Source organism: Thunnus thynnus, chromosome 24 (assembly GCF_963924715.1).
Source record: "Thunnus thynnus chromosome 24, fThuThy2.1, whole genome shotgun sequence".
Taxonomy (NCBI): domain Eukaryota; kingdom Metazoa; phylum Chordata; class Actinopteri; order Scombriformes; family Scombridae; genus Thunnus; species Thunnus thynnus.
The window spans coordinates 13337797-13360227 of NC_089540.1; the positions used below are offsets into that span (position 1 = coordinate 13337797).

The window sequence follows — 22431 nt, forward strand, 5'->3', positions numbered from 1 at the left end:
CCCACGAATGTGCCAAATCCATTCCACCTCAGTCAATACACAGTAATTTAGTTATTATTTAGCAAAACAATTAATAATATTGTAAGTGCTACCATGCACAGGTTTGACAGCAAATCCGCCTCATCAGAATTAGAGCTGCAACTAACGATTATTTTCATTATCGATAAATCTGTCGATTATTTTCTTGATTAATTGTTTGGTCTATAAAAAATAGTAAAAAAATGACTGTTATAAATTTCCAGAGCCAAAAGTGACACCATCAGATGTTTCGTTTTGTCCGACAAACAGTCCAAAACCCAAAGATAACAACTTGGCTATCATGTATGACAAAGAAAAGTGTCAAATCATCACATTCAAGAAGCTGAAACCAGCAAATTTTCTTCATTTTTCCTTAAAAAAAAATGACTAACACAATTATTCTATTATCAAAATAGTTGCAGATTCATTTCCTGTCGATTGACTAATCGTTGCAGCCCCAATCAGAACTATATCATAATATGACATCATAATATCAGTCTAAATGAAGTGGAGGATTGCAGCATGTGAAACTAAATACAGGTATCACTACTGTATGTCTGTTCCTTCCTATTCTGTCAAACACTGACATTTTTTGACAAAGTCTTCTGTGGATATTCTGCTCAAGAGTGCTATCATTACCTCTGTGTCACTGTATATCCCTAATCCACTAGAGGCATGTGTAATCTAAACCTTGTCCATCCACTGGTCCATTAAATGTTTGTCTCCAGGCCAATATAATAATAATTCTGAGATACCATAGTGACGATAATGCTAAGACTAACAACTGGCAACTAATTGAATTAACCACAACCAGATAGAGGATTAAGCAGGGTAAAACTGACCAGCCTCTGTTTATATGCTCCCACCAAAAGTAGATTACTGTTGTAGATGTAAGTGATAGAAGATGGTGACGAACAAGTGGAGCTTCTGTTGCCCGTCGGAAGCACCAGGATGGTTCAATGACTAAAACAAAAACAGGCTTTTCATTTATGTTCTGTCAAGGTCTCTCACCTCCACTCGCTCATGTCAAGGTTGGCGTGAAATGAGACAAATCAATGGCCGATTGTGGTTCCCTCCAACTGTATAAGATGCTTCTCATAAAATACACCGTTTATTATGGGTTGTCAGGATGTCTGCATTCCCTGGATCTACTCCCCTGGTCTCCTGATTTGACCTTATAGTAAATTTAATTTCAATACTGGACACTACTGATTGAATGTAGGGTAATGTTTCAGGTGACCAATGCATGCTGTGCTTTTTGGTACTGAGCCTGTCCTAAATTTCAGATAAAAACTGTAAGCTGTTACTCATAAAGTGGTTGCTGACTGCCAAGTTTGCCTTCTGTTCCTGTGATAACACCAATTAATGCAAGAAAAACAGATGGCGGCATTGGCCAAAGCAAGACCTGGCCGTTTTGTGTAACTTAGCGTAACCACACAGGTACTGCTGGTAGGGCAGAAAGATGGCCAACTGTGTTTACGACATTCACTATTTTTCTTATCTCTTCTTATCAGAGCACCTCTGTTTAATTTTTTGGTCTGGATGCAGCAAGTCCAGGTGTTTTTGCTACTGGGGCCCTTTAATGTCTTGGTCCCGGGCCTGAAGTCCTTATGTCTTGATCCTGAAAAGCAAATTGGTGGAACTGGAGTCATTCTTGCTTGCCATCACATATGTTTCAATAAAATTACTCCTATATAAAATATAGTATTTCTTACCTGGTTGTTTTGTTTTTTTTCCTTTAGTCCTTATTAGCACCATGAGTCCATCACACTGGGTTTGGAGCTGTAAAGATTTTATTTGTGTTAATATTTAAAGTATACCTTGTGAGAAATGACATTATGTTGTACAGATTTTGTTTAGTCATTGATAATGGAGTAGCCCTTACCGTTTCCTGTTGATGCTCCTCCACTCTGGGACAGCCCTCCACAAAGTCCTCAGTAAAGCCAAATAACTGTGTGTCTTTTAAAACCCTCAGGCTCTTTTTTTATTTTATAACTGTTCTTATTTTATATGTAGTCTTATTAGTCTCTTCTATTGCTCTATATTTCCCTTCTTCCTCCAGTAAAGCACTTTGTAATTTCTGTTTTGAAAACTGCTTGGTACACAGGGAACCTTTTTTGCGGTTTGCAGGCCCTTAAAATATGGAAAATGGATGTGTGTCCACTTTTCACACATCATCCCTTTTTTATTTTGACAGCCTTTATTAGACAGTCAATAGTTGAGAGGTGAAAGGTCCCCGGCCCAATCTAAACAGAGATGTTGCGTTTATGTAGGATGTACTGTTACCAACTACCAGGATGCTCATCTTCTTCGTTTAATAGAAGTAGGGCGAGTACATTTCTGTAGATTTCTGCAATTAAAATATTTGTGGATGAATCAGGCTTAGTTGCTCTAACACTAACACTAAAAGAAAAATCACCATTCACTGTCTTAACACCGTGGTAACAAGCTGGCCTATGAATGACTGATCATTTTCTCAAGCGAGTCCTCTCCAACAGTCTGCTTTCTCAAACGGTGGCATGATTTTTCAGTTTGGCAGGAAACACTGGAGTTCTTGTGGCACTGACTGCAGAGAGACTTTTAACTATTTGAAGGCATGTTTGGAAGTGTATTCAAGACTGAATTTTTCCCAGACTGAGGAGGGATAGAGGAGGACGGCGGGAAAACGAGGTGGGGTGAGTTGTGACATAACGATGTATGTCTGCTGGGACTCCCATGATGCCTCTCGGTTCCTTGTAAACACACTGTTAACAGTTAGGTGAGGCAGCTGCTATAAATAGCTCTTGCTGTACCCGCTACACCCACCCACTCACCACGCTACACACACAAACTCATACATAAATCCATGCAATGACACATGCACGCGAGCAGCAGCGCTCATACATAAGCAAACGCAGGTAGACACACACGCTACCACGCTGACATGCTTTCCTCTCTTTTCCCCTCTGTCTCTTTCTCCCTTCCCCCTCTGAATGTCTCTCCATTGTGCTCCCTCTCTCCTTCCATCTCCTCTTTGGCAGCACGGCTCCTTCTCCTACTTATCATATGCTCTGTAACAGATGGTGGATATGATAATTACCAAATAGACTAAACAGTAAGTGAATGAGAAAGCCTCAATAAGCCCCTCTCTGTTTCTCTCTCGCTCTCACACGCATATGCTTTTGCCACCTTTTGACAGTCTGACAACTCTTTCCGGGAGAGAAAAAGGAAATATCAGGCATGATTTCTGCAAAAGGTAGCTTAGACAGGGTTAAGCTAATGGAAACATGCACACACACACATACACACTCTCACCGAGTCAAAGATAAAGATGATAGATATGTTATATCCCTTCCGTAATCACAGCGCAGCAGCGACTCGTCGCCCAGAGCGCCCAAACCAATTATAGTGCCTACAAATTTTAATGAATCCATTGATTCCAATGAAACATCCAGATGAAGAAGCAGTTTTGGTGCTAAATCCTGAACCTCATTACAGACAAGAATAATACATCTTCTCCTGCCCTCTTTTCCTTCTCCTCTTCCTCCTTCACCTTTCCTCATGTGCTCCTCCTCTTTTTCTGTTTCCCCTCTTGTAGTAAATGTCCTGGTTTTATCATGCAACGCCAATAACATCAAAACAGGGTTATGGGTCGTAGGTATCACAAGTAAAATGTCTGTCAGTGGAAACTTCCAAGGTATTTTTGTCATATTTTTAAATCATGTATGTCAGGCTGAGTGACGGAAATGTATAATTATAGTTATATTATGTATAACACATCTAGAATTTAATGTATTAGGGTAACCGTACGAAAACCCAATGTGACGTACTTTAGGTATAATGAAGTGGTGGAAGCAGCAGACTTGTAAGTAATAACACATAAAAAGGTATCCTGAAACACTAAAATAACAGGTGAGTTGGAGGAAAGTATAGTAGATTTCACTGAGGCCATTATTTGTTATTATCAAGCTTAGTTTGTTTGTTTTTATGTATTATTCTTTTATTTGCAGTTGGTTATATTAAGTTAGTTTTACCTGTGAGACTTACAGTAACTAGTAACAAAAACATCTCATGTTTTACTTATAAGACTCACGTTTTAATGCCTTTCTTTCATAAGTTGTGATGAAACAACAGTCAGAGAAATAAAAAGTGTGCGTCCTGGTCATGGCTCGGATATAAAATCCTATCGAACCACAGAACCACAGAGACAATCACACTGGGTGGCATTAGAGGAAGCGATGCCAGCTTCTGGTTTAAAAGTAGTTTGGTCTTCACTAGTATTCACTGTCCCGCTGCTCTGCGTCACTCTGCCCTCTGTTTCCATCCTTTCACCCTTCTCTATTTCCATTACAGTTAGTTTTGTAGTTAAGTCATTTTGAGACAAGACTGCTTGTATAAGTTTATAGCCTGCATTGCTCTGTCTACAATGACGCAGCTAAAAACATAAGTGCGGTAATTCAACAGGCAAAATGAGGTTCAACTTTGGGCTTCTCGACTGATTATTCAAATCATCTGCGTTTAGCGGGCAGATACTTCATCAGAAATCAGTATTTTCCGCGGCCGCTTTGTCGATAACGAGGAAGAAAATCTTTCCTCCGACTTTGAAGTTAGTTGAGGAAATGTCTGAGTAGATTTGGCAGAAGCTTCACAAAGTTACCCAGTGAATAAATGAGTGAATGAATGAAGGGAAATGTGACCACAAGAGCAAAAGTAGAAGACAAGAAAGCCTTTTCACTTCAGTAGTTTGATGTTCACCACAATAGCTGACATACAGCAACTAATAATGCATGGTTAGCCATGTCTTATGGGAACAACCGCACAGTCCTGACCTTATATGTCTGTACGGTTGGCTGATTCTGCTTGTTAGAATAATACACTGCATGTATACTGTAAAAACCATGTTTATTTAAACAGGTAGTGTCACATGCTGCCTGCCATCCACTTTAAAGGACTTTCATTAAAACGGTGCAGCAGCAGCAGCAGAGGAGTTTTGTTCCCATTTGTTGGGCTTTTTGCTTGTTTGTTTTAGGCTTTTCCATAAAAAAAACACCTCTTCGAGAGATAATATCCTCGCACTATTTGTGTTACGCTGTAACACCTTTACCTCAGTTGATGGAGTACGAACCTGTCTGCACCCTTAAGATGGGAGACACTCTATAAACATAAATAATGGCTCCTGTCAGTCTTGAGGTGTGAATTTGGCCCCAAACACATATTCACACCTGCTCCTCTTTTCCTCGCCTCTTTCTCTTCCTCATATAATCTCTCAGTCATCTTCCTTTCTTTCTCTGAATCTATATCCTCCCTCCTTCGCTGCCTCTTTGCTCCCATGCTTTCTACCTTTTAATTTTCCCTCCTGAAGCCATAGAACAATTAATGAGGCTATATTTCATAATTACTGTAAAAATAATGCCTTGTCTCCTCTGCTATCTCTTCTGCGCTCAAATTTTAATGAAGCTCCCGCGGAGTGAAACACACCGTCTAAAAAGAAAGATGATTTTTTTTAATTGCTTCGTTGTGGATATATTTGAAGTGACACCTCTGGTTTTGGTTGAACAGGCTTGTCACTGATACTCTGTTGCCTCTTCCGTGTGCTGGAGCTTAATGTCACAAGCGCACAAAAGGTAATGCTCCTATCTGTTCGCCTCCAGGAGAGGCTTTACCTGTCTTTTAATCCTCACTTTCTCCTCTAGCCTTTTGGTTCCTTGCATCCTCGCTGCCTCTCCTTCCCCACTCTGCTCCACTTCCTCTCCTCTCATCTCTTCCTGTATCCTCTTCCATCCCCCCACCTTCCTCTCCTGAGGCTATAAAGCTATATTTCATGATGACAGCAAAAATAATTACTCTTTTTTTTTTTGTGTCAGTTCCGAGGTGTGATCATGTCTCCCCTCCCCCTGCAACATCTTTCATTAAAACTAATATTAAAGCCTAATACTAAAACAGCAGCCCTCCCATTCATTTGAATGGGGGCAGTGTGTTTATGCTAAAGACAAAACCGCAGCGGGCCGTCCAGCAAGAAGTTGAACCGGAATCAAATTTTGCTGAAACGCAACCCAACATCATGCTGCAGTGACCAATCACATAAGCCGGCGATCAGACCGAAGACGTCCACGGGAAGAACAGCCTTGTTCACCATTTGGTGTCTGCTGTTTACTGAAGAACTGTGAAGATGGAAGAGAGACTGGTAGCCGACTATGTTGCAAAAAACAAGAAGCTTCCTTCAGTTTGTGTCCACTGTTTGAGTTTACAGGCAAGAAATGGAGGAAAAGGCCCGAGTCAGGGGGGTTAAAGTTTACAACGTGATGTCACACACGCCCACTCCTCCGCACAACCCTGCAGGGAAGTGCCGCATTACCGGATTTAGTGTGAATGCAGCCTTAAGCAGGAGAAATGGCCACGGTTGGGGGTGTGAGGGCTCCCTGGACGATTGATTTGCCAAAGGCTGCCTGGTCTATAAATCCATTGCCGTAATTCTTTCTATTCATAAACACACATCCATCTTAATACACACACACACACACATTTAATGTGCACCACTGCAGCACCTGACAAATGGGACCATGTGAGCATGTATGAGAGAGAGAGAACAAGAGAGCAGGCCAAACACAACAACACACAAACAAGGAAACATCTATTCCTCTTCCTTGTGAATGTGTCTGTGCATGTTTATGTGTAAACACCAGAGAGGACCTATTTACACTCACACAAGCGGCAAAGAAAAATCAATTACTTGAAAGAATACTGCAGAGCATACATAATGCACCATTATTACCTTTAGCTTTAATTTATGTAATGTTTTCCTAATGTTAATGTGTATGATTAATGTGGCTACAAGGTGAAATTGAACGGCGGAGAGGGAGCTCTAGTCAAATAAAAATGATAAATATGAAGGGTTTTGACATCGATGTCAAAGGCTTATGGGAGCTGTAGTCCAACAGAAAATTCATGAGCAAATATTTTGATAATTATTCTTCATTTCACTCATTTTTCCAGCTACTCAGTTGAGATGATTGGCTGCTTGTCTCTTTTACATGGTAGCGAACTAAATTTCTTTGAGTTTTTGACTGCTATGCTACCTTAGTGTAAACAATCTGATGTAAAATAACTTGCTGATGTGATTTTAATAGCAGTAGTTTTATAAATACAGTCCCTACTTTATCACATATAAGACAATATTCACTTATGATAAATTCACATGAAAGGAAGGTACACGAGGAGGCACATTTCATATCTAAAACATGTGCAATATTAGGATTCATGAGTGCTTTTACTGCAGGAGAACGACTACTGAAAGAAACCTTCCCAAAGATACATTATTGAAACACACCAGAGGAAAAGAAGCTTGTAAAAAAAATAATAAAATAGGTCAGGCCTTCAAAAATTCTCTACCAGCTACATCTTCACTTATCCTGCGAACCTTTTCCCACATCGAGCCGCGGTCTAACCGATCTGCCTTCGACTCACAGCGTCGCACAAAAAAAAAACCCCCAGCATCCAGCCTTCTCCCTGGCTGCTCTCTGCCCTCCGTCATCTTCTCAGTGAATTTATGCTTCCTGTTATTCACGATCTTTGATCCGTTATCTGCTTTGGCCCCAGGGTTGATATCAAGAAATGACACTCGAATCTTATTTCATCTGGGCTCACCCAGGCTCAAATGGCCGTTAAATCTTATTTTCCCCCATCCCCCGGTGGCCTCTAACCAAGTTTACTAGCCTACTACCAGGAACGAGAAGGGTTTCCCAAAAACCTTAACCCCTGAAGCCAAGTGCACCACAGCTGCAAACAGACTACCAAAAACAAAGTGGAATATGCTTGAATATATCACCAGTGTCCTGAAATAACTTTGGTTTTATTTAATGGTCTGTTCCTATTTAGCACTGTCCTCATATTACACTGTTACTGATATACAGCCAAATCATTCATGTGGTGCTGTAAAATCCTACTAGACTTTTGGAGAGTTTAGGTCTCTTATTTAATCTGTTTTTAAGAAATCCCGTTAAAAAGACGACCAAAAGGGGTGATGTTTGCAATCCTGTATTATACATACAAACGTGCACGACTGCAAACAGCAGTGATTGGAGATACACGGTGTCTGCAGAGACCCGGGGGTGATGTGTTATCACTTGCTGGCACAATGGATCTTAACCCCCTCAGCCACATTTAGAAACGCTCTTTAAATCTTATTTCACCCGCGTTGGTTGATGATAACTGGGTTTGTCCCTTCCAGGAAAACACTTGAAGAGTTCCTGGAAAGACAAAACAGTGTTGTACAATCAAGTATTAACAGAGCAGTGATGTATTCTTCTTCTTCTGACTTAAATCGCTTTTTAAAATGCTGCTGTTAAAGGCTTGACTAAAAGGTAAGAATGAAAACAGCTCCCAAGTGCAAAATACAGCGTTCACATTCCACTTGGTGGTTTTATTGGGTAAATCTCCTCCGTCACCACGATATGGAAAATGCCAAACGAGTTGCACTGTTTCCCAGATTTGACTGAGTGAACAATTACAAAAATACTCGCAGGGAAGTGAATTAAACAGAACTGTCTTTGTCCCTGCCTTCCACTGAGGCCACTGAGTAAAAAAGAGTTAGTTTCCTGCTTTGACATGCAGCCACAGTGGACTTGTTGTTTTTTTTTGAGGGGGGGGACCACTCAGCATAGTAATTACTGAGGGGAACCCCGAAACACAAAGACCAAAGAGAGAGAGAGAGAGTGACTGAATGAGACAATGAGGAGAGAGAGAGAGAGTTCATGAGTCCACAGAAGAGAAAGAAAGTGCAGGAGCGTGTAACCAGGATAACTCGCTGTTTCCTGTTGCTGCTGAACCCGATCACCTTCATAGAACTGCACTGCTCAGATCAGATCATTACTCTTTCATGCAGTAAAAGTACAAACTTAAAGTTGCAATTAAGATTTTTTTCCCCTCATTGATTTATCTTTTTGTCTATAAAACATCAAAAAACTGTGAAAAATGCTCATCACAATATTCTGGAGCACAATATGATGTTATTAAACGTGTTGTTTTGTCTGAAAACCTCAAAATGTTCAATTTACTATAATATAAGGCAAAGAAAAGCAGCAATTTGTCACATCTGAGAAGTTGGAACCATCATTTCTACTTGAACAATAATATTTATCAAATTAATTTTCTTCTGATCGTCCAGTCGATTAAATCGACTCATTGCTGCGGCTCTATATCCTCTATTCTTTCTTATTTTATATATCCTCAACTTATGAAACAAATAAGTGATTGTTATATCTTCTTTTAAAGTAAATTGTGCTCATTTCCTGCATAAAAAAGTGTCAACATCTAATGTTTGGCTTTATAGCTGTTAATAACTCCTCCTCAGTCACCATAATTATTTATAGATTTATAGTTATAGATAGTTTGCATGGAGCATCAGAGGGCTCGAAAAAATATTTTACTTTACATAAGTTAAAGGAACAATTGCATAATGGAAACATATTCTATTAGTAACAGTCCTGCATCCAAAACAAGTAAACACAAGCAAGAAAATGAACTTCAGCATCAAAAGTAAATGCACAGAAAACAACTGGTTCATTTTGGTAAATGTAAACCGTTTGATGCATGTATAAGCAGGATATTAATGCTATATTGTTTATGTGTTGCTACAGTCTGACTTAACTATAACACAGCATGTTTTGTAGGTAAAATCTTAATCTGCAAGTTAACTGGTAATTAGTAGAGTAAGAAGTAGAGCATCTCCCACAATGGAAATACTAAAGTTAAGTATAAACAGTCCAGTAATTGTGTAAATGTACTCAATATATTAGTTACTTCCTTTGCACAGGGATAACCTTTCCTGTTAACTTGCTCTCAACACTAATAGGTTTGAACATGGCAGGTTCACCTCCTGAGTATATTCTGACGGTTCTGTTTCTATGTTTTTCCAGCTCTTCTTCCAAGAGTCCAATAAGGGCCGCATTGTTGTTTCTGCCACCAGCATCACTGGTGGCTAAATGCTCAGCTTGCTAACACACACACACACACACACACACACACACACACAAGCCTGCAGAGCTTCAGATCTTAGCTAAGTGGCAGCTTGTAGCTTTGTCTGTGATAGGCGAGTGGGAAAAGAGAGAATGAGGTAGTTTGCAAAGTTTTAAGAAGCCTTCTGATGTGTGTGTGTGTCCACGTGTTGAACGTGTTTGTGTGTGTGAATAAATGTGTGTGTGTGTGTGAGAGAGAGAGAGAGAGAGAGGGGGAGAGAGAGAGTGAGTTAGAGTTACTTGGCCGAGCCAGTGGAAAATGTGCGAGCCAGAGACGATGACGTTGACAGAGTGGAGAAGAACAAACTACTTCCTGAAAACCTATTCAACACTTTGACTGAACTCTCTCTCTCTCTCTCTCTCTCTCCATCAGACCTCCCTCTCTCTCCCTCCTTACTCTGCCTTTCACTGGCTCCAGCTCAGGCTGCTTTTAACTCACTCACATCTGAAGTAGAACTTATTAAGAAACAAGATTTCCCCCCCACACAGTTTGCCATGCAAAATTGAAGGCATGACAAAAGTCTAATCTCTTTTTCCTCAACATTACCTTCACTTCTACAGGCCAAAGAATAATAAGGAGGCCCTTTTTCCTATAAATAAACTACATTTTTACAACTCTTGGCTGCTGAATTATATGAAACAGTGCAATTTTACCACACAAAAGGTGAAGCTTTTACATTTTCTGGAGGTAAACTGAATAAAAGATGGCGACAAAAAGGAGGCTGTCAAGGATCGCTGCTTCAAGACAAGACAAGGCATTTTATGACAAAACATAAAACATATAAAACACAATCTGCAGACACTGGAAGCTGCACTTTCTTTGCCTCCTCTGAGCTGCCACAAAGATTGCTGCAAGAACACACACACACACACACACACACACAGATGCACATAACATGCATCCTTATTGTTTGCATGCTGCTATAATCCAGATGCTCCCCCCCCCCTCTACTCATTCTGTTCAGCCCTGCAGCAGCACACACACACACACACACACACACACACACACACACACACACACACACACACAAACAAACACATACTAGGTCAGGTAATTAACAGTCTGTAGATCTAAGCTAGCTTTAATCTAATCAAACCACCCAGCTTCAATGTCCCCCATGGGTTTGTACAACATTTTACACAAACAAGCACACTTTTCCTTTTTTATCTTCCATCCACTTTCCTTTTCGCCTCCCTCTTCGCTTCCTTCATCTCCATTAACCACACACACACATTCTTCTGATTTAACACACACCTGTTTTTCAAAGGGAATCCGTAACGTGATTATCTGTTGTTGTTTTTTAACACTGTGTGACTGATAACGGTACATGTTTTTATTTGTAATCACTTTATTATATTCCTGTTGGGTATAATTTACACCTCTTCAGCCAATTAAACAACTGTTTTTTTGTGTTTGTTATGGGCAAAAACTGTTTGAGATAGTTTGTTTTGGATCATATATGTTGAAAATGATAAAAAATTGAAATGAAAACAACTTGATTGGTAAAATCTAGCTCAGTATTCAACAAAACACAATGCTGACTGTGTGTAATACCCCTAACAGACCCAGTATATGTACACAATGCCATACTGGGTGCAACAGAAAAAAAAAAAACGTTAATATACAGTAAATCTGACAGCTCTGTAAGGCTTACTGGGAGCACATTTGCCTGACAAACATCACAACAGTCAAAGCTACGAGCAGAAAACTCAAACTTATTGTGCTGTAAACTCAAACTTATTCATCATGTCACAAAATGAAACAGTCCAAGTACACTTAAAGCCGTTTCCAAGCCCATAAAAGGAATTATGAGGCAAAAATGAATGAATCTGTCTTTACTCACTCCGAGTCGAATCTAATCTCCTGTCACAAATGTAACCTCAAAGCCAAGTCAGCTGTTTTTCAGCAGAAATACAATACTTCTGATTCTTTTATTCAATGATGTTAGTCTGATGAGACATAAACTGGACATAATGCAAAGATTAGAGAAGTAGAGTATCACCAGCGATGCTAATTGTACATAAGTGTATTTGTTGAGGAACACGACACTGTAAAATGGTCAAAAAACAAAGAAAAGGTGGTGACATTTGCAAGTATATAGAGAAAGGGCAGGTAACCTAGCTGCTTTTATCTATTTTGTAAGCTACCAGACTGTCCGAGTGCATCTGTGCTCTCTCAGCGTGCTGTGATTCACTCCTAAATTTGACGCTGTTACACTCCAGCAGCCGACAATTTCATCATTAGAGAGATTTTTTATGCTACTGCGGTTCCTGTTATTATTTCTACAGCGGGGCGACGCGGGTTTATTCATCTGTAAAGTTTTAGCATGCGTGCGTGTGTGTGTGTGTAGGTTTGTGTGTCGTACTGAGAGCAGACAGCTGCAGTCTGCCTGAGGGCCGCCGCCTCCTGCCTCTTACTAAGAGACAAAGATGGAGAGCGCTGTGGATGGAAGGAGGGAAGAGCGCAAAAGGATGGAAAGGGAGAAAACATTTCTACGACTTAGTTTGAGCCCTCAGGAGACTGAGCTGAACAACAATGCAGAAACCCATCCGCTCTCGAATACACACATATAATGTCAGACAAAGACTAACACAGGGACAAGTGGTTCCTCCTTTGCTCTTGGAGAAATTTTCTGGCTCATTGGGTCCTTTTAGAAATGGCGGGCAGCAGCTGTTACAAGGCTCTGCCTGTAGCTAGAACAACAATGAGACCCATAAAATGATAAAAGTCTATTTATTGTCCTATTTCTTTTTGGCTCATGTCCATTCGTGCTTCATATAACCAGGCAATTGTGTCCCTGAACATCCCCGTATCTGAAGCGGGTTCCTGCAGCTGATCAAACCTTGATTTTTTTACCAGCGACTCCTTAAAGAAGTTTTGATATTTGCTAACAGATCAAGCGCTGGGAGTCATTTAACATCTTCCACACATGGGACACAAAATCAGCAGTCAGTAACAGCTTGAAAAAAAAGAAAGCAATAATTGGATTTGAGGTTTCTTTGGGAGAAAGATGCTAAAAAGGCGTTTGAATGGGTTAATTTGTGGCTGCTGTCGTCTGCTTCATTGGTGCTTGAAGTGAGATAGGCTATAAGCTATATATACAAGCTACTTGCCTTGTCAGCTACTTCTACTGAGCAGTTCACTGCTTTACAGCTTTGTCAATGTTTCCCATATTGATGCACCTTCAGTAGTTTAGGATATTTCCAGCCTATAGAGGACTTCCCATCTGAAATATGATGTTTCTAACAATAATCTATTAGCTTTGAGGTAGAGAATATTAGTTCTAACATTCAGGATCAAATGGTCGGTCTTCATGTTGGTTACAATTCTTACCCCCAAAAATCTGACAAGAGAGAGACAATATACTATATTAATAATATACTATAATGAAAATAACATCTTTTTAAGGTACGGTAAGGTTTTGGTTAAAATTACGCAAAGTGTAAAGGATTGGGAAGAAAGCAATGTTAGACATACACACAAGAAACATGTATTTAACCTGTTGACAGTACAATAACTATGTGCTACTGAAGGAATTGAAACATTATGTGCATATATATACAAGGGGGGCACCAAAAAGTACCGGAAGCCATCAATAACACAGGAGTAGGGTGTAGTTATTTGATTTGCCGCTAGGTAGCGTATGCCTACAGCTTGGTGAAACTAAAATTGGGGCTGAAAAGGAGAGGAAATCTAGTAAAATAAACACACGAGGCTCCGGACACAAAAGAAAAGTAAAGGAAATGTTTCCAAGAGTGAGAGAACTGCCGGGATAAGTGTGCAATTCATTGTGTCTTTGGGTAAGGTCTGTGCACGGTGTACAGTACACCTGCAAGTGTGTGTTTTAATGTGAGCAGGCATATTGTCTCTGTATCTAATCCTGTGTGTGTGTGTGTGTTTGCATATGTGTGTGTGTGTGTGTGTGTGCGTCACTCTGCGACATCATGGCTTTATAAGGAGAGGAGACAGTTTTATCTCAGTCAGTACCAAGAACAGATACAGGGTACAGAGCCTGAATAATGAACTGCGATGTCTGGAAAGGTAAACACAGACACTAACAGTGAAGTCGACTTCAGCTGTGTTTTTAACTTAAACCAGAAATCACTCTTGACTTGAACTGATTTGTCTTAAAACAGTTATATGATCAGCATGTGGATGTCTGTCTTCTGCTCTGTTTCTTTATACTGTACCAATAAGGGAAAAAATTGAATTCTAGGTCAGATTCAGGAGTTTTTTTTATACAAGAAATATTTTATTATGTGTTAATATTTTAGCTATTCTTACTTCCCTGGAAGCCTGCAGAAGTTTTACCTTACATAACATGACAAAACATAACAGATGGATTACTGGATACTAAATATAAAAACCAGGGTCACAAAGTCATAAAACTTTCCGAAAGAAAGCTGTAACATGATGTAGCACTGTCTTGTTCGAGGAGAGGAAGTGTTGTTACTTGCTGTTCGGAGGAAAAGTCACATTTTGTTCTGTGAAGATGTTAAAACTGTCCTGTACCAAGGACAGAACAGAATCAATGCAGTAAATACAAAGTTTTTTTTTAGAGGATTGAGTCAAAATTGTCTATATTCATGAGTTATTGGCTTGTTAATCTGCACAAATCTGAATTGCACCAATAAAACAACAGCGTGTCCTTTATTTAGGTCTTCTGCTGAGCATGTAGTCACATGGCTAGTAATGGATGATCAAGGATATCAAATCTCAGGGCTCGGCCCGGGATACGTTTCATTTTTATATGATTATGTTTATGACATTACTAAAGATATTACACGATTGACAGAGATGGGATGAGAGGGAGACAGGGGAGACGTGCGCCACGAGAGAGAGGAAGACGCAGACCCCGTAATCCAGACGGGTGGCACAACACAGAAGTACCAACACGGCGCGGCTAAAGTCATGATTTCATTACGGGGCAGACAGGAAGGAAATGACTGATGATATAAGTCCAGACAGCTAGCAGTCACCAACCTTATGAATATACACACACACTAGGGTCCTGCAAGTCACTGTAGTATTATGGTCATGATTTAAATGCAGTCACTGTGCAGCTGTGAATACATTTTACACTGCAAGACGCCCGCAGAGAGCTCATTCTATCTTTTTTTCTTGCTGCTGCGTTGATGTGTTTCCATCAGCTAAAAAGGCATAAGAGGCATCAAGACAGAATATAAAAGCAACACAAGGCACCCTTAAATTTGGTTTCATAAAAGGCAAACAGAAAAGTCTTCAGCTGTGATTTAAATGAACTGAAGTTGCAGCAGACCTGCAGTTTTCTGGGAGTTTGTTCCAGATATGTGGAGCATAGTTTTTAGTTTTGACTCTGGGGAGGTCTGGATGGTTCATAACGTAGCAGCAGATCAGAAATTGTATTCCAGCCCTAAACTATTCAGTGCTTCATAAACCAAGAGCAGTATTTTGAAATAGATTCTTTACTTTTGTGTCAGGTTGATATAATCATAGATTAACTTTAGAGAAGAGGTTTTGTTTGGAGAAGCTTTTGGGTTAACAAGGTCAATGAGAGTTTGTATGACACACACACACACACTGTAAGACACATGAGGATACTACATTTAGAGATTGACCTTTTCAGTCTTTTCCCTCATCTCTTCTCTGACTACCAAAGCTATCTTAGTATAAGAAGAAGAACGAAGAACAAGGCCAGAGACTAACCAGCATGAAATTGTGCAGAAATAATGATAATTTATGAAAGAAGTACTCCGTAGTAATTGAGGACTGCACTTACTTAAAGTTGGTTGACTTGCAAGAAGCCAAATGGTTCAAATCAATGCCCACATCTTTCAAACTCCATACGCTTGTAACATACTTTTTCTGTTAAGTTTCTAAACTCAAGCCATGATAATCCCGATGACATCATTCTGGTAATTTTCTCAGAGTAAGGGCAAACCTGCATTGTTTAGTCTGGTTGAATCAGACCCTAGTTTGTTTTCCTCCTCTGTACAATTTTTTTAGGCAGATCTAAACACAGCAATCGTACTCAGCTGTGAACTAAAAACAACCGAACCAAGACCCTTTAGAGGAAGGAAGTCTTGGTCCAGTCGCAACAAATTTTGGTGGAGTTTGTTTGTGTCGGAAACATGATCTGACCTCGATCTCACCCAAGTTCAAGACGTTGTGTATACAGGGGAGGATGAGTGAATATATGCACATTTGAGAAGTTGGAACGAGATCATTTTTGTATGTTTTTCTTAAAAAATGACTCAAAACAATGAATCGATTGTCAAAATAGTTGCTGATTAATTGTCTGTCGAACGACTAATAGATCAATTGACTGATTGATGCAGCTCTAGATAGGATCTACTTCTTTTGTTTACATTTTAGCTCCCGCGCTGAACACATCTGACCAATGAGAAGAGTGAACGTTCTCATGTGGCTTTTAACATCAGTGGAGGCCCCTTTAATACTGTATTTAAATCCACTTGCCTCTGAATGAATGACATCTTATTTACTGTCACTCACTATGCTGTACGCTGGACACCTGAGACAATGATCCACCACAAATACCTGCAGGATCTTGGTGTCAACCGGTAAGGTGACCGACTGGCTGATCTACAAACAGCCCGACACAAAGATAAATACCCTTCTTTCTCCTTTCTCTCTTTGAGTCTCTCTCTCACAATATCTCTGCTTCCTCTCCAGCTTCTTTGACATCTGTCACCACAAACTAACCCTCTCAGAACAAAGCGTATCCTCAGAGACGGAGCGGAGAGATGGGAGCCGAGTTAACATCGCATTGTCAGCATGCAAGTGAAGCCTCTATGGAGCACTGGGTTCTCACACACACACACAAACACACACACATATATCCAGAGACACACACTAGAGATCAGAGTGCCAGAGCTGTCACTGAGGTCAGTCGGGAGACGTGCGATATCTTGACAGAGCTGAAGTGTTCGCTGACACAGAAACACATGCGACACACTGCGGAGCCTCACTGTCTGTCCCTGTCCTTTTGTTTGACCGTGTGTGTGTGTGTGTCCGACCGTGTGTATGTGTGTGTGTGACCATGTGTGTGTGTTTCAAGAATATGAAATGAATAAAATGTGTGTGCTTTCTACTTGAAGAAATGTCCGAAAAAGGTCAGAAAATGGTGAAATATTCAATCATTGTTTCCAAAAGCCTGATGCAACCTGTCTTGTTTTGTACTGACCAACAGTCTGCAACTCAAATATATTCAGTTCACTATCACAGAGGACTAAAAAAACAGAAAAATATCCACATTTAAGAAGCTGGAACCAGAATTATTTCACATTTTTCTTTTAAAAAAATTACTCAAAATCATTAATCGATTATCAAAATAGTTGCAATTGACTAACCGTTGCAGCTCCAGTGCACTGTAAACAGATCATAAGCCTTACTGTGCTTTATCACATTGGAAATGAACTTTATATGATGTATTTTGACATATGTTATTAAATTGTCAGGACCTGGACACTGATCTGAGCTCCATGCAGGAGAATTAAATAAAGTCTATTTGTTATTTCAGATCTTGTGATTTTTTTTCCCCATTCTTTGTTATTCCAGCATTTCTGTCTCATGTGATGATCACTCTGTTTATCATCTGTTGTTTGTTGTGCTGGTGATGCACTTAACTGCTTATTGGATTTGTTTATTCATGAAATTACCCTAAAATCAGTCCATTAAATGTTAAAGATAGATTACATCTATTATTAGTAAATGCCATTTTGAAACCTGTTTATTAAAGTTTAAGGCATAGTTTTGTCTGTTTAAACATGGTTGACATAATGAGAGAAACACATTCCATCTACTTCAATGTTATTTTTTAAAAATGTTATATAATGAAGAAGTTTCCAGTTATCAGTGCTGACACAGATGCTTCAGAGATGAAAGCCTAAATATTTAACACAAAGCTCAGGCTGCCTGGTGAATGAACCCTTTAGTCAGTAATGCTTATTAACTGTATGATGTGTACCGTGCTTGTACTCAAAGGGTCGTCATAAGTATTTTAAGGATTCTTGAATTTGTAAATAATCATTTTATTATAAATATTATTCTTTTACGTAACAAAACTAAATCTAAACATGCTTTTGTTTCTAGAATATGTCGGTGTGCTGAAAGCGTCACACGTAGACCTACATTTGTACGACATCAAATACATCCCCACAGCTTCCCTTTAATGAGCTCCCAGGACACGGAGGTTAATATGAGGATGTTTCCCTGGGATGAAAGAAAGGTGTCGACATTTGGTTGTTTACCAATTTGTGAGGCTGCATGGAGACAAAATGTCTACAAAGTGAGAGAAATGTGCTCAAGTTTATCCTCATTTGCAGTATCTCGTTTCCTGTCGTTAACATTTTAACTTGTGTTTCAGTGTTTCATGCTGTCTTTCCTTTTTAATGCTTTTAATGTATTTTGTAAAGCACTTTGAATTGCCTCTTTGCATGAAATGTGCTCCAGAATTAAACCTGTCCTGCCTGCCTTGTCATACCTACTGTTATTATATAAATGGTGATTTAAATGGTGGTTTATTTAGCTTTTTTACGCTTCAAGTTCCAACACTTTTGGTAGCTGCTCTGCTGCACCACAAGTGATGCATTTTATATAGTAGAAAAAGCTAAATCAAGAAATAAATAAATAAAGAACTAGGCACGCAGCGCAAAACACTAGTTAGAATATGTTAATTCTAACCTGGTGTCACTGTCGGGTAATTGTTCAGACATTATTCACATAATTACTCACATACGAGCTTTTCCTGCACATGGAAGAAAAGCCACATAAAATAATTTTAAAGCTAAAGAATGGTGACTGAATTGAGTCAAAATTTGACGTCATGTCAGCTTCTTTTCCAAATTATTTAGAGAAATACTCTTGTATATTCAAAAAACTTCAACAACAATATGATAATACAGTATGCTCTCATTGCATAAATGTTTTTTTTCACAGTTGTGGCTTATTTTCATTGACATTATCCCACTTAGTACCCAATTTTGTTGTTACAATAACATACACTCTCCGAGCTTCATTAGGAACACCTGTGCAATCTAACGCAATCCAATACAGCAGCTTTGACTTAAATTCTACATTTACAAAGCTCAGTTTCAGTTTTTGTTGACATTGTCAGAAAGGTGATAATTCTACTTTATATTTATGTTTGTATTATTCAGGTCACAGTGGGTGGTGGTAGTGTAAAAAAGTGTTCCTAATATTTTGTCCACACCATTAACATACATAGTGTATGATATTTCCATAATAAACATAAAGTAGCATTATCACCTTTCTGACAATGCCAACAAAAACCAGAAATGTATAAGCTCCATAAAAGTAGAATTTATGGCAGAGCTGTTGTGTTGGATTGCATTAGACTGCACAGGTGTTCCTAATTAAGTGCTCAGTGAGTGTATATCATCTGTTGCTTATGAGCTCACCTTGGTTCACCTCTTCAGTAGCTTCAAAACATGGTGGGATCCTGCAACTTCACTCTGTGGCCGCCTGTAATACGAGGGTGATACATCACAATATTAAAACTATGCTTTAATGTTGGCAGACAATTCTCATATCACTTGGAGCAATTATTTATGCTAATAAAGTAATACTGAGAGTAGTTTGAATTTAGTCTGTGTGATATGCAGGACTGTTATTTCACGTACCTTTCTCAGGGAGGACAATAAATCTTGTTAAATACAGGTGCAACTAACAATAATTTAGTACGTCTGTTTTTCCGCTAGCAAAGATTAGCATTAGCATCATCACAGTTAACAACAGACGTTAATGCACCGTGCTAACCAAGCTAGCAGCTAACGTTAGGGTTAGCTCCACCCTCTCGTCCAAACATTGTCACTTCCGGCTCCAAAAAAACAAGATGGCGACAGTCAAAATGCAAACTCAAGGCTTCAGAACCATGAATGTATAAAGAGAACTGTATTAAGATGTATAAAGAGAACTGTTCAAAACCGGAATCCACAAACCGGTGAGTGACGCCGCGATGGTTACGTCCATTGTTTTTAATACACCTTGCCAACGTCATCCAGGTGCGGACGGTACCATTTTCTCCTTAATGAGGGGGGTGCAGGGAGGGCCCCTAACATTTTTATGGATGCTAGTTTAATCTGTAGATATTAGCTGGATTATTAATAATTAGAACCTCTTATTTGTTTTTATTTGTTTTCATTATTTCTCAGTTGAAGCAGTAAACTATGATAATGAGTTTATCTCATGTATTTTTTAATTTGTTTTTAATTGAAAAGCACTCAAAGCTTCATGTCTGGTACAAAGAGACAGAGAGAGAGAGAGTAACGTTAGTGACAAAATACGAGACTAATCAAAGCCCTCCAACTAACTATAAGACATACTTCTTTATATTCTTGCTTTGAGTTGGAGGTAATTCAGCCTAAATCAAGTGACGAAAACATTTTCAATCATCTCTGCTCTTGATTTCTCTCCAGCAGATCAAAAAAGTGGATGCGTTCCATTCAAGTCCAATCTCCTTTTCTCTCTTTGTCTTCAACAGTGCATGCAAAGGCAGGAGGATGCTGAGCTGTGGTGTTTCTGCAGCTTCTTCTTAAAGTCTTAAATGTCTCATTTTCTGTATGTGTTTATGTGTATGTGCATGTCAAGACTCAGCAAGCAGTGCGTGGGAGGACAGAGACCATATACAATAAAGTAGCTGCTTGAAACTTTCAGCTTTAAGCATAAAGGATATTGGATTATGCATCCCAGTCCTTCTTGGTAAACTGAGACATCCACCATGGCCTTAAACAATTCAGGGACAAGGCTGCTTCTGCAAAGTTCATGTGAGGTTATGAATCGACTATCCATCCACCAGAACAACTCCATTAAAAGTTACAGGACTGGTTTTAAATGACTTTAAAATCTCCAACCTGGAAGGATGACTGGATACCGTAACGAACATCCAAGCTGCTCAGGAGTGCTCTGATGCTTTATAGTTCAATTTTGTAATTTCTTTATGTGGTTCAAGCATTGGGAGGCTTTACTCTTAAGCAGAAATGAAAGGGTTTCATCCTAAAACTGTAAAGTTACAAAACATCTATTCATTATGCAGTCAATAGTTGGTCAAAATCAAACCAGTCTTGCACCAATAAAACATAAGAAATTGTTAAAAACCCCTTTTAATTTAGAGTTGCCTCAATAAAACACCACATTGTTCTGATCCAAACAAGACTCCCCAGCTTGAAACACAGTTTATATAATGCTGCATTAAGCACACACTGTATCTACAGCAGGCATGATATCAACTGGCAGCGCTCAGCTGAAAGCAGCTGGCTGATAAGACTTTCCCTTGTTCTGCTGATAAAAACCACATAGCGGGATTTGACCTCGCCAACATGGCGGCATAGTTTTGATGTAGGCTGTCACAGGTTGGAGGTAGATAAAGACTAGAAATGTATATAAGCTCGCCTGCTCTCGAGAGAGAATATTGACAGTTTCTTGCCCAGATGAAATGCTGCATATAAACAGAGGAGATTGTTATCACATTATTTTGAGGTAGTTAGTCCCGTTAATAATTTAATAGGCTGCAGGGAAACTGGCTATTCTTGTCAGAGGTGCTTCTACAGGTTAATTTATTTGAAAAGGGAAGATAATCCCATTATTAATTTAAATTATTAATCTAAATGTACTGTCACACACTATGTAATGAGAGTCTAGAAAAAAAGTCTGGATACAAAATTTACACCCAAAATCACTGATTTAAGTCTTAAAACAGCTTCAGTGAGCACAACATTTCCACATTAAAGTTTATGTCTATGCATCTTGAAATTTGTTGGTTAAAACATGTTTTCTTATGTCGTTATAAATTGATTTCCAGAGAAAGGCTGTAAGAGAGCATTAAATGTTTAACGAGGCTGTGTGCCATAATCCCATGAATTTGTGTAGGATTGTTTAATTAGGCGTAAGCATGGATCTTTCCTATATTTACCTCTAATTACAGTCATCCCACATGCCGGGAAGCACGCGAGGGAGAACATACAACTCAAGATTCATCTACCGACCCACAACACAGCGATTTCTTATGGAGTTAACAGGCAACGTTACTGCAGTGAATCTTCAACCTAATAAGAAGTGAAAACATGAAAAACAACAGCTCTGATCTCTTCCAGATTCATTTCAGATCTCTGCATATTTGTGAAATTACTGCAGCTTCCCATTTTCAAGCCAGAAGTTGCCTTACTCAGGATAAATGAAGCATAAAAGTATTCCAAATATTAACATGAAGAACCAGGATAAACTAAACAGAAGTATCCCAAATATTAACATGAATAAACACAAAGAAAACAGAAAAATCTAAATGAAGTTCTTGCAAATATTAGCTTGGCACATGAGGTCATACTTGAGCAGATTTCGTTCACAGTGTTGGCACTTAATACATAATTTTATGAAAAAACTGTACTTTAAAAAGTAAATGCAATT

General features: G+C 39.2%; 1 protein-coding gene across 4 annotated transcripts in view; it reads right to left on the minus strand.

Annotated features, from left to right (window-relative positions):
* The window catches only part of ccdc28a (coiled-coil domain containing 28A), a 223932-nt gene extending 203997 nt beyond the window's left edge, over window positions 1-19935 (minus strand). For 2 of the 4 annotated variants that reach the window (XM_067583756.1, XM_067583759.1), the window contains exons 1-2: window positions 19653-19935; window positions 19431-19494 (exon numbers count right to left, since the gene is read on the minus strand). The gene's annotated coding sequence lies outside the window, so the exon portion shown is untranslated. The remainder of the gene's footprint in view (window positions 1-19430; window positions 19495-19652) is intronic. The other 2 variants (XM_067583758.1, XM_067583757.1) reach the window with 2 other exon arrangements.
* Window positions 19936-22431: the final 2496 nt, after the last annotated feature.